We start from the raw sequence: 10,343 nt of genomic DNA on the forward strand, positions 1-10,343 counted from the left end.
CCAGAAATTCTACGTCATTTCTGATCAACAATATGTCAACAACATATACTCATCAGAAATTCTATAGTGCTCCCACTCACTTCTTTGGAAATACAAGTTTCTTATAAACTTTGTATAAATCCAAAATCTTTGATCATCTCATCAAAGCGTACATTCCAACTCCGAGATGCTTACTCCAGTCCTTAAAAGGATCGCTGGAGCTAGCATACCTTTTAGCATCCTTAGGATCGACAAAACTTTTCTGATTGTATTGCATACAACCTTTCCTTACGAAAACTAGTAAGGAAACTTGTCTTGACATCCATCTGCCAGATTTCATAAATGAAGCTAATGCTAACATGATTCCGACGGACTTAAGCATCGCTACGGATGAGAAAATCTCATCGTAGTCAACTCCTTGAACTTGTGAAAAACTCTTCGCCACAAGTCGAGCTTCATGGATGGTGACATTTCCATCCACGTCCATCTTCTTCTTAAAAGATCCATTTATCTCAATGGATTGCCGATCATCGGGCAAGTCCATCAAAGTCCATGCTTTGTTCTGATATATGGATACTATCTCGGATTTCATGGCTTCTAACCATTTGTCGGAATTCGGGCCCACCATCGCTTCTCCATAGCTCGTAGGTTCATTGTTGTCTAGTAACATGACCTTCGAGACAGGATTACGTACCACTCTGAAGTAGTACGCATCCTTGTCATCCCACGAGGTTTGGTAGTGACTTGATCCGAAGTTTCATGATCAATATCATAAGCTTCCACTTCAATTGGTGTAGGTGCCACAGGAACAACTTCCTGTGCCCTGCCACACACTAGTTGAAGAGACGGTTCAATAACCTCATCAAGTCTCCACCATCCTCCCACTCAACTCTTTCGAGAGAAACCTTTCCTCGAGAAAGGACCCGATTCTAGAAACAATCCATATTGCTTTCGGATCTGAATTAGGAGGTATACCCAACTGTTTTGGGTGTCCTATGAAGATGCATTTTATCCGCTTTGGGTTCGAGCTTAATCCTGAAACTTTTTCACATAAGCGTCGCAGCCCCAAACCTTTAAGAAACGACAACTTAGGTTTCTCCAAACGGTGTCGTCTCAACGGAATTATGTGGTGCCCTATTTAAAGTGAATGTGGTTGTCTCTAATGCCTAACCCATGAACGATAGTGGTAATTTGATAAGAGACATCATGGTACGCACCATATCCAATAGGGTGCAACTATGATGTTCGGACACACCATCACACTATGGTGTTCCAGGCGGTATTAATTGCGAAACAATTTCCACAATGTCTTAATTGTGTGCCAAAACTCGTAACTCAGATATTCATCTCTATGATCATATCATAGACATTTTATCCTCTTGTCACAATGATCTTCTACTTCACTCTGAAATTACTTGAACCATTCAATAATTCAGACTTGTGTTTCATCAAGTAAATATTCTCAACATCTACTCGAATCATCTGTGAAGTAAGATCATAACGATATTCACTGCATGCCTCAGCACTCATTGGACTGCACACATCAAAATGTGTTACTTCCAACAAGTTGCTATCTTGTTCCATCTTATTGAAACCGAGGCTTTTCAGTCATCTTGCCTATGTGGTATGATTTGCATATCTCAAGTGATTCAAAATCAAGTGAGTCCGAACGGTCCATTTGCATGGAGCTTCTTCATGCATATATACCAATAGACATGGTTCGCATGTCTCAAACTTTTCAAAAATGAGTGAGTCCAAAGATCCATCAACATGGAGCTTCTTCATGCGTTTTATACCATTATGACTTACATGGCAGTGCCACAAGTAAGTGGTACTATCATTACTATCTTATATCTTTTGGCATGAAAATGTGTATCACTACGATCGAGATTCAATAAACCATTTATTTAGGTGCAAGACCATCGAAGGTATTATTCAAATAAATAGAGTAACCATTATTCTCCTTAAATGAATAACCATATTGCAATAGACATAATCCAATCATGTCTATGCTCAACGCAAACACCAATCTCGGTGGTAGAGGGAGCGTGCGATGCTTGATCACATCAACCTTGGAAACACTTCCAACACATATCGTCAGCTCACCTTTAGCTAGTCTCCTTTTATTTCGTAGCTTTTTATTTCGAGTTACTAACACTTAGCAACTGAACCGGTATCTTAATACCCTGGTGCTACTAGGAGTACTAGTAAAGAACACATTAACATAATGTATATCCTATGTACTTCTATCGACCTTGCCAGCCTTCTCATCTACCAAGTATCTAGGGTAATGCTGCTCCAGTAGCTGTTCCCCTTATTACAGAAGCACTTAGTCTCGGGTTTGGGTTCAACCTTGGGTTTCTTCACTAGTGCAGCAGCCGATTTGCCGTTTCATGAAGTATCCCTTCTTGCCCTTGCCCTTCTTGAAACTAGTGGTTTCACCAACCATCAACAATTGATGCTCCTTCTTGATTTCTACTTTCGCGGTGTCAAACATCGCGAATACCTCAAGGATCATCATATCTATCCCTGATATGTTATAGTTCATCACGAAGCTCTAGCAGCTTGGCGGCAATGACTTTGGAGAAACATCACTATCTCATTTGGAAGATCAACTCCCACTTGATTCAAGTGATTGTTGCACTCAGACAATCTGAGCACAAGCTCAACGATTGAGCTTTTCTCCCTTAGTTTGTAGGCTAAGAAAATTGTCGGAGGTCTTATACCTCTTGACGTGGGCACGAGCCTGAAATCCCAATTTCAGCCCTCGAAACATCTCATATGTTCCGCGACGTTTCGAAAACGTCTTTGGTGCCTCTACTTAAACCATTTAACTGAACTATCACGTAGTCATCAAAACGTGAATGTTCGATGTTCGAAACATCCACAAACGACGTTTGGGGTTCAGCACATTGAGCGGTGCATTAAGGACATAAGCTTTCTACTGTCCGCATAATCGCTACTTTCAACTTTCAACTATATTTTCTCTAGGAACATATCTAAACAGTGGAACTAAAGCGCGAGCTACGACATAATTTGCAAAAGGTCTTTTGACTATGTTCAGGATAATTAAGTTCATCTTATGAACTCCCACTCAGATAGACATCCCTCTAGTCATCTAAGTGATTACATGATCCGAGTCAACTAGCCCGTGTCCGATCATCACGTGAGACGGACTAGTCATCATCGGTGAACATCTTCATGTTGATCGTATCTACCATACGACTCATGCTCGACCTTTCGGTCTCCGTGTTCCGAGGCCATGTCTGCACATGCTAGGCTCGTCAAGTTAACCCTAAGTGTTTTCGCTGTGTAAAACTGTCTTACACCCGTTGTATGTGAACGTAAGAATCCATCACACCCGATCATCACGTGGTGCTTAGAAGCGACGAACTGTAGCAACGGTGCACAGTTAGGGGAGAACACTTCTTGAAATTTTGTAAGGGATCATCTTATTTACTACCGTCGTCCTAAGTAAACAAGATGCATAAACATGATAAACATCACATGCAATCAAATAGTGACATGATATGGCCAATATCATTTTGCTCCTTTTGATCTTCATCTTCGGGGCTCCATGATCATCATCGTCACCGGCATGACACCATGATCTCCATCATCATGATCTCCATCATCGTGTCTTCATGAAGTTGTCACGCCAACGACTACTTCTACTTGTATGACTAACGCGTTTAGAAATAAAGTAAAGTAGTTTACATGGCGTTCTTCAATGACACGCAGGTCATACAATAAATAAAGACAACTCCTATGGCTCCTGCCGGTTGTCATACTCATCGACATGCAAGTCGTGAATCCTATTACAAGAACATGATCAATCTCATACATCACATATATCATTCATCACATCCTTTTGGCTATATCACATCACATAGCATACCCTGCAAAAACAAGTTAGACGTCCTCTAATTGTTGTTTGCATGTTTTACGTGGCTGCTATGGGTTCTAGCAAGAACGTTTCTTACCTACGCAAGACCACAACGTGATATGCCAATTGCTATTTACCCTTCATAAGGACCCTTTTCATCGAATCCGTTCCGACTAAAGTGGGAGAGACTGGCACCCGCTAGCCACCTTATGCACCAAGTGCATGTCAATCGGTGGAACCTGTCTCACGTAAGAGTACGTGTAAGGTCGGTCCGGGCCGCTTCATCCCACAATACCGTCGAAACAAGATTGGACTAGTAACGGTAAGCATATTGAACAACATCAACGCCCACAACTACTTTGTGTTCTACTCGTGCAAAGAATCTACGCAATAGACCTAGCTCATGATGCCACTGTTGGGGAACGTAGCAGAAATTCAAAAAAAAATCCTACGTAACACCAAGATCTATCTATGGAGAGACCAGCAACGAGTAGAAAGGGGAGTGCATCTACATACCCTTGTAGATCGCTAAGCGGAAGCGTTCAAGTGAACGGGGTTGATGGAGTCGTACTCGTCGTGATTCAGATCACCGATGATCAAGTGCCGAACGGACGGCACCTCCGCGTTCAACACACGTACAGCCCGGTGACGTCTCCCACGCCTTGATCCAGCAAGGAGAGAGGGAGAGGTTGAGGAAGACTCCATCCAACAGCAGCACAACGGCGTGGTGGTGGTGGAGGAGCGTGGCAATCCCGCAGGGCTTCGCCAAGCACCATGGGAGAAGAGGAGGAGAACTTGGGAGAGAGGGAGGGGCTGCACCAAAGGCATAAGGTCTGTTTGGGAGGCCCTCCTACCCCACTATATATAGGGATCCCAAGGGGGGGTGCGCCAGCCCCTAGGAGATCCAATCTCCAAGGGGGCGGCGGCCAGGGGAGGAGTCCTCCCCCCCCCCCCCCAAGGCACCTAGGAGGTGCCTTCCCCTGCTGGGACTCTTCCTTTAGGGTTTCCCCAGGCGCATGGGCCTCTTGGGGCTGGTGCCCTTGGCCCATGTAGGCCAAGGCGCACCCCCTACAGCCCATGTGGCCCCCCGGGGCAGGTGGCCCCACCCGGTGGGCCCCCGGGACCCTTCCGGTGGTCCCGGTACAATACCGATGACCCCGAAACTTGTCCCGATGGCCGAAACAGGACTTCCTATATATAAATCTTTACCTCCGGACCATTCCGGAACTCCTCGTGACGTCCGGGATCTCATCCGGGAATCCGAACAACATTCGGTAACCACATACAAGCTTCCTTTATAACCCTAGCGTCATCGAACCTTAAGTGTGTAGACCCTACGGGTTCGAGAGACATGCAGACATGACCGAGACGTTCTCCAGTCAATAACCAACAGCGGGATCTGGATACCCATGTTGGCTCCCACATGTTCCACGATGATCTCATCGGATGAACCACGATGTCAAGGACTCAATCGATCCCGTATACAATTCCCTTTGTCTAGCGGTATTTTACTTGCCCGAGATTCGATCGTCGGTATACCAATACCTTGTTCAATCTCGTTACCGGCAAGTCACTTTACTCGTTCCGTAACACATCATCCCGTGATCAACTCCTTGGTCACATTGCGCATATGATGATATCCTACCGAGTGGGCCCAGAGATACCTCTTCGTTTACACGGAGTGACAAATCCCAGTCTCGATCCGCATAAAACAATAGATACTTTCGGAGATACCCGTAGTGCACCTTTATAGTCACCCAGTTACGTTGTGACGTTTGATACACCCAAAGCACTCCTACGGTATCCAGGAGTTACACGATCTCATGGTCAAAGGAAGAGATACTTGACATTGGCAAAGCTCTAGCAAATGAACTACACGATCCTTTGTGCTAGTCTTAGGATTGGGTCTTGTCCATCACATCATTCTCCTAATGATGTGATCCCGTTATCAACGACATCCAATGTCCATAGCCAGGAAACCATGACTATCTGTTGATCACAACGAGCTAGTCAACTAGAGGCTCACTAGGGACATATTGTGGTCTATGTATTCACACGTGTATTACGATTTCCGGATAATACAGTTATAGCATGAATAAAAGACTATTATCATGAACAAAGAAATATAATAATAACTTATTTATTATTGCCTCTAGGGCATATTTCCAACATTAAGCACCTCCAGCAAATTGTCCGGCGCCTCCGAATGGACGGGGGTCGCTGGCATCGTAGGCTTGCCCTTCTTATGAAGGCGCCGCCTGTCGGACTTTGGAACCATTGATGGTTCTGGAGCAATGTCCAGCCCGGGGCTGGACTTAGATCCCTCCGGGGCTTTACCCCCTTCGGGTCTGGAGTCCGGGAGATCGCCTTGCGGCGCCTCCAGGACCACCTCCTCCTGGTTTAGTCCCTTTCGGGACCCCACCTCGGCGTCGTCCGCAGGGAGCGGGGAGGAGACCGTCGGAAGTGAAGCGCTATTCACATCCGACGAATTCAGGGAGCCGCTCGATGAATCACAAAGCTGAGCTCTGGGCGGACTGCATAATTAAATTCGGCGTCAGAAGGTATCGAATAATAGAGGAGTGCAATAAGTCATTCGGGTAGCCGGACACTTACGATTTTGCCAGGGGCTTGACCCTGGATGGCCATTCCTCCCCGCCGTCTTCGGCATTGGGGGCGTAGTTCGGCAGAAGGGTCTTCCCCTTCTTGGACCCTCCGGCTTCCCCAGTTGGGGCGGCCTTTCTTTTCTTTCCTCCCCCCGTTGGAGGGGGAGAGGCATCTTCTTCTTCTTCCTCCTCCTCGTCTTCGGAGGCGGAGGGTGCGTCGGGGTTGTCGGGCGAATCCGACACCGCCAGGCGCCGGGAACTCTTTCGGGTCCCCGTGGCCTTATTCTTGGCCTTCTTTTCTGGCACCACGTGGGGTGCCGGAACCAGCAGCCCTGTCAATTGGGTGTCCGCTGGGTCTTCTGGTAGGGGAGCCGGACAGATAACCTGCCCGGACTTCTTCAGCCAGTCCTGTCAAAGGTAGGGGACTTTAGATCCCGCATAGAGTCAAACTATGAAAGACAAAAAATCCCGTAAAGGGTAGAATAGCTTACCTCGTTGGCCTGGCGCCGCGAGCTGAATCCGTGATCCTCGATAGCGGACGCGGGGGCCTCGGCACCCTTGAACATCACCTTCCAGGCATCTTCGTACATGGTGTCGAAGAGCCCGCTCAAGGTTGGGTGCTGTGCCGGATCAAACTCCCACAATTTGAAGGCCCGTTGTTGGCATGGGAGGACCCGGCGGATAAGCATGACCTGGATTATGTTGACGAGCTTGAGGTTCTTGCTCACCAGCTTTTTGATGCAGGTTTGGAGTCCGGTCAGCTCTTCCGAATCTCCCCACGTTAGGCCCGTCTCTTTCCAGGAGGTGAGCCATGTGGGAAAACCAGATCGAAATTCGGGGGCTGCTTCCCATTTGGGGTCGCGTGGCTCGGTGATGTAGAACCACCCCGATTGCCATCCTTTTATTGTCTCCACGAAGGAGTCCTCGAGCCATAGGACATTGGCCATCCGGCCCACCATGGCACCTCCGCACTCTGCTTGGCGGCCGCTCACCACTTTCGGCTTGACATTAAAAGTCTTCAGCCATAAGCCGAAGTGGGGCTGGATGCAGAGGAAGGCCTCGCACACGACGATGAATGCCGAGATGTTGAGGATAAAGTTCGGGGCCAAATCGTGGAAGTCCAGGCCGTAGTAGAACATGAGCCCCCGGACGAACGGGTGAAGAGGAAAACCCAGTCCATGGAGGAAATGGGGAAGAAAAACAACCCTCTCATGGGGCCTAGGGGTGGGGATGAGTTGCCCCGCATCTGGAAGCCGGTGCGCGATGTCGTCAGACAAGTATCCGGCCTTCCTCAGCTTTTTGAGTTGCCCCTCCGTGACGGAGGAGGCCATCCATCTACCTCCCGCTCTGGACATGGTGGGAGAAGGTTGAGGTGGGAAGTGCGGGCTTGGGCGCTGGAGCTCGAGCGCGCAGGGACGGATAAGCAGAAGAGGAATAAGGCATGAATGGAAAGGGCGGATTCTTATCCCCTTATATGGGCGGCCAAAACTACGAGCCCCACCGGCCTAATAAAACTCGCTTATCTCCAAAGCGCCGCGGTTAATGGCGCGGTTGGGTTACCCACGCCCGTATTGATGAGAATCCCGGAATAAGGGGACACGATCTCTGCTTTGACAAGACGTGCCAAGGAAACCGCCTCGCTAAAACACGCTGAGGTGGAACAGTAAAGTGAATAAAAGCCTGGCCGTGGCATGATGCCACGCTGTGGAATACGTCAGCAGATTAGATTAGTGCAAATGTTATTCTCTCTATGGTGGCATGTGGTACTTATTTTTGCAGAGCCAGACACTACCCTGGTGTTCAACATCTTCTATGGAATATTCGAAGAAGGAACCCGCCTTGCAATGCCGAAGACAACTTGCGCGCCGAACTCGTCGTCATTGAAGCCTGGTTCAGGGGCTACTGAGGGAGTCCAGGATTAGGGGGTGACCGGATGGCCAGACTAAGACCTTTGGCCGGACTCCCAGACTATGAAGATACAAGATTGAAGACTCCGTACCGTGTCCGGATGGGACTTTCCTTGGCGTGGAAGGCAAGCTTGGCGATACGATACGAAGATCTCCTCCCATTGTAACCGACTCTGTGTAACCCTAGCCCTCTCCGGTGTCTATATAAACCGGAGAGTTTTAGTCCATATCAAGAACAACAATCATACCATAGGCTAGCTTTTAGGGTTTAGCCACTCCGATCTCGTGGTAGATCTACTCTTGTACTACCCATATCATCAATATTAATCAAGCAGGAGTAGGGTTTTACCTCCATCGAGAGGGCCCGAACCTGGGTAAAAACATCGTGTCCCTTGTCTCATGTTACCATCCGCCTAGACGCACAGTTCGGGACCCCCTACCCGAGATCCGCCAGTTTTGACACCGACACCACCCCAAACCCTTGAAGCGTTGTCGTCGGGGCCACCCCAAACCCTTGAAGCATTTTTTTATATATGTTTTTTAATATATGTATTAATTTTTTATTTAGGTTGTTAGTATTAGGTTTTAGGTTAGTGCATTTTAGCTTAGTGCAGAGGAAAAAGTAAAATAAGAAGAGGAAAAAAGAAGAAAAAGAAGAGGAGAAGAAGAAAGGAATAGAGGAGAAGAAGAAAAAATAGAATAGTTTCTATTTTTTCTTCTTCTCCTCTATTCCTTTCTTCTTCTCCTCTTTTTTTTCTTCTTTTTTTTCTTCGATGATCTTCTCCTCTGTCATCGTCGATATACCCCCCCTCGGCCCTCTCGCTCGACCAAAACTCTCGAGGACACCCAAACCCTAGAGAAACAACGATGTTGGTCTCTACCCCCTCCCGCTGCGCCCCTACCCGACAAACTCTCTTGAGGCCACCCAAATTTACCAAGTTAAAAGAGCGTTGTCGTTGAGGCCACCCCAAACCCTTGAAGCGTTGTGTCGAGGCCACCCCAAACCCTAGAGAAGCAGCGCCGAGGCCACTAATTAACATGATTCCTTATTGTGATTAGCTAGCTAGTTCTACATTTGCCACTAATATATATCCATCTGTACTATGCATGTTTGAATAATAATTGACATGTTGTAAATATTTGCAGAAACTATGGAGCACTATCGAGACGAAGCAACAGAAGAGATGTTGGGGGAGATAATCGCATGAGGAACTGATGTCGTTGCGTCATTTTTCATCGACGTCGTTCGTCAGGAAGGACTGGGTGAAGAAGAGGGTTATGTTCATGATGGCTTCGGCCCATTAATTCCGGTACAAGAAGAAGGCTATGTTCATGATGGCTCCGGTGACACAATGGAGGTACAAGAAGGAGACCGTGCTGACTGCTCCGGTGACCGAACCGAGTCCGGCCAGGTATATATATATTAGTTAAGCCCGTGCTGACTAGTTAATTGATGCATCCATTGTTTTGGTATATGTACACATATTAATTACTCTCGTCTTTCTTCCGTTTAATTTCTAGCCCTCCGGATCGAGCACAACTTCGGTAAGGAGACGAGGCTCGAAGAAAAAGTTGAGCTCGGATGAAAGGTTTGAGATCAGAGAAATCGCGCCCGACGGCGAACCGATTGAACCCATCCGGACAAAGAACACATTTTCTTTTCAGTGCGGTGTTCTTGTTAGGGACAAGATCCCGATCAGCATCTAGCAATGGTATAAGCCTAAGGACGACCCTGAGGTGTCTTATGTCAATGATATGCAGAAGAAGATCTTTGGACTCAGCTGAAGGCAAATTTCACCCTACCGCCAGAGGAGGATCCAGAGAAGCCAGTTAAAGAGCAATTAATCAAGTCTTGTGCTCTTAAGAAGATGGGAACCCTATTCAGGAGGTGGAGGAAAGAGATGAACAAGTGTGTCGACAAAAAAAAGACACCAGAATTCATCGGCAAATATGAGAAGATCAAAGATC

The sequence above is a fragment of the Triticum dicoccoides genome, chromosome 1B, assembly GCF_002162155.2.
Source record: "Triticum dicoccoides isolate Atlit2015 ecotype Zavitan chromosome 1B, WEW_v2.0, whole genome shotgun sequence".
NCBI lineage: Eukaryota > Viridiplantae > Streptophyta > Magnoliopsida > Poales > Poaceae > Triticum > Triticum dicoccoides.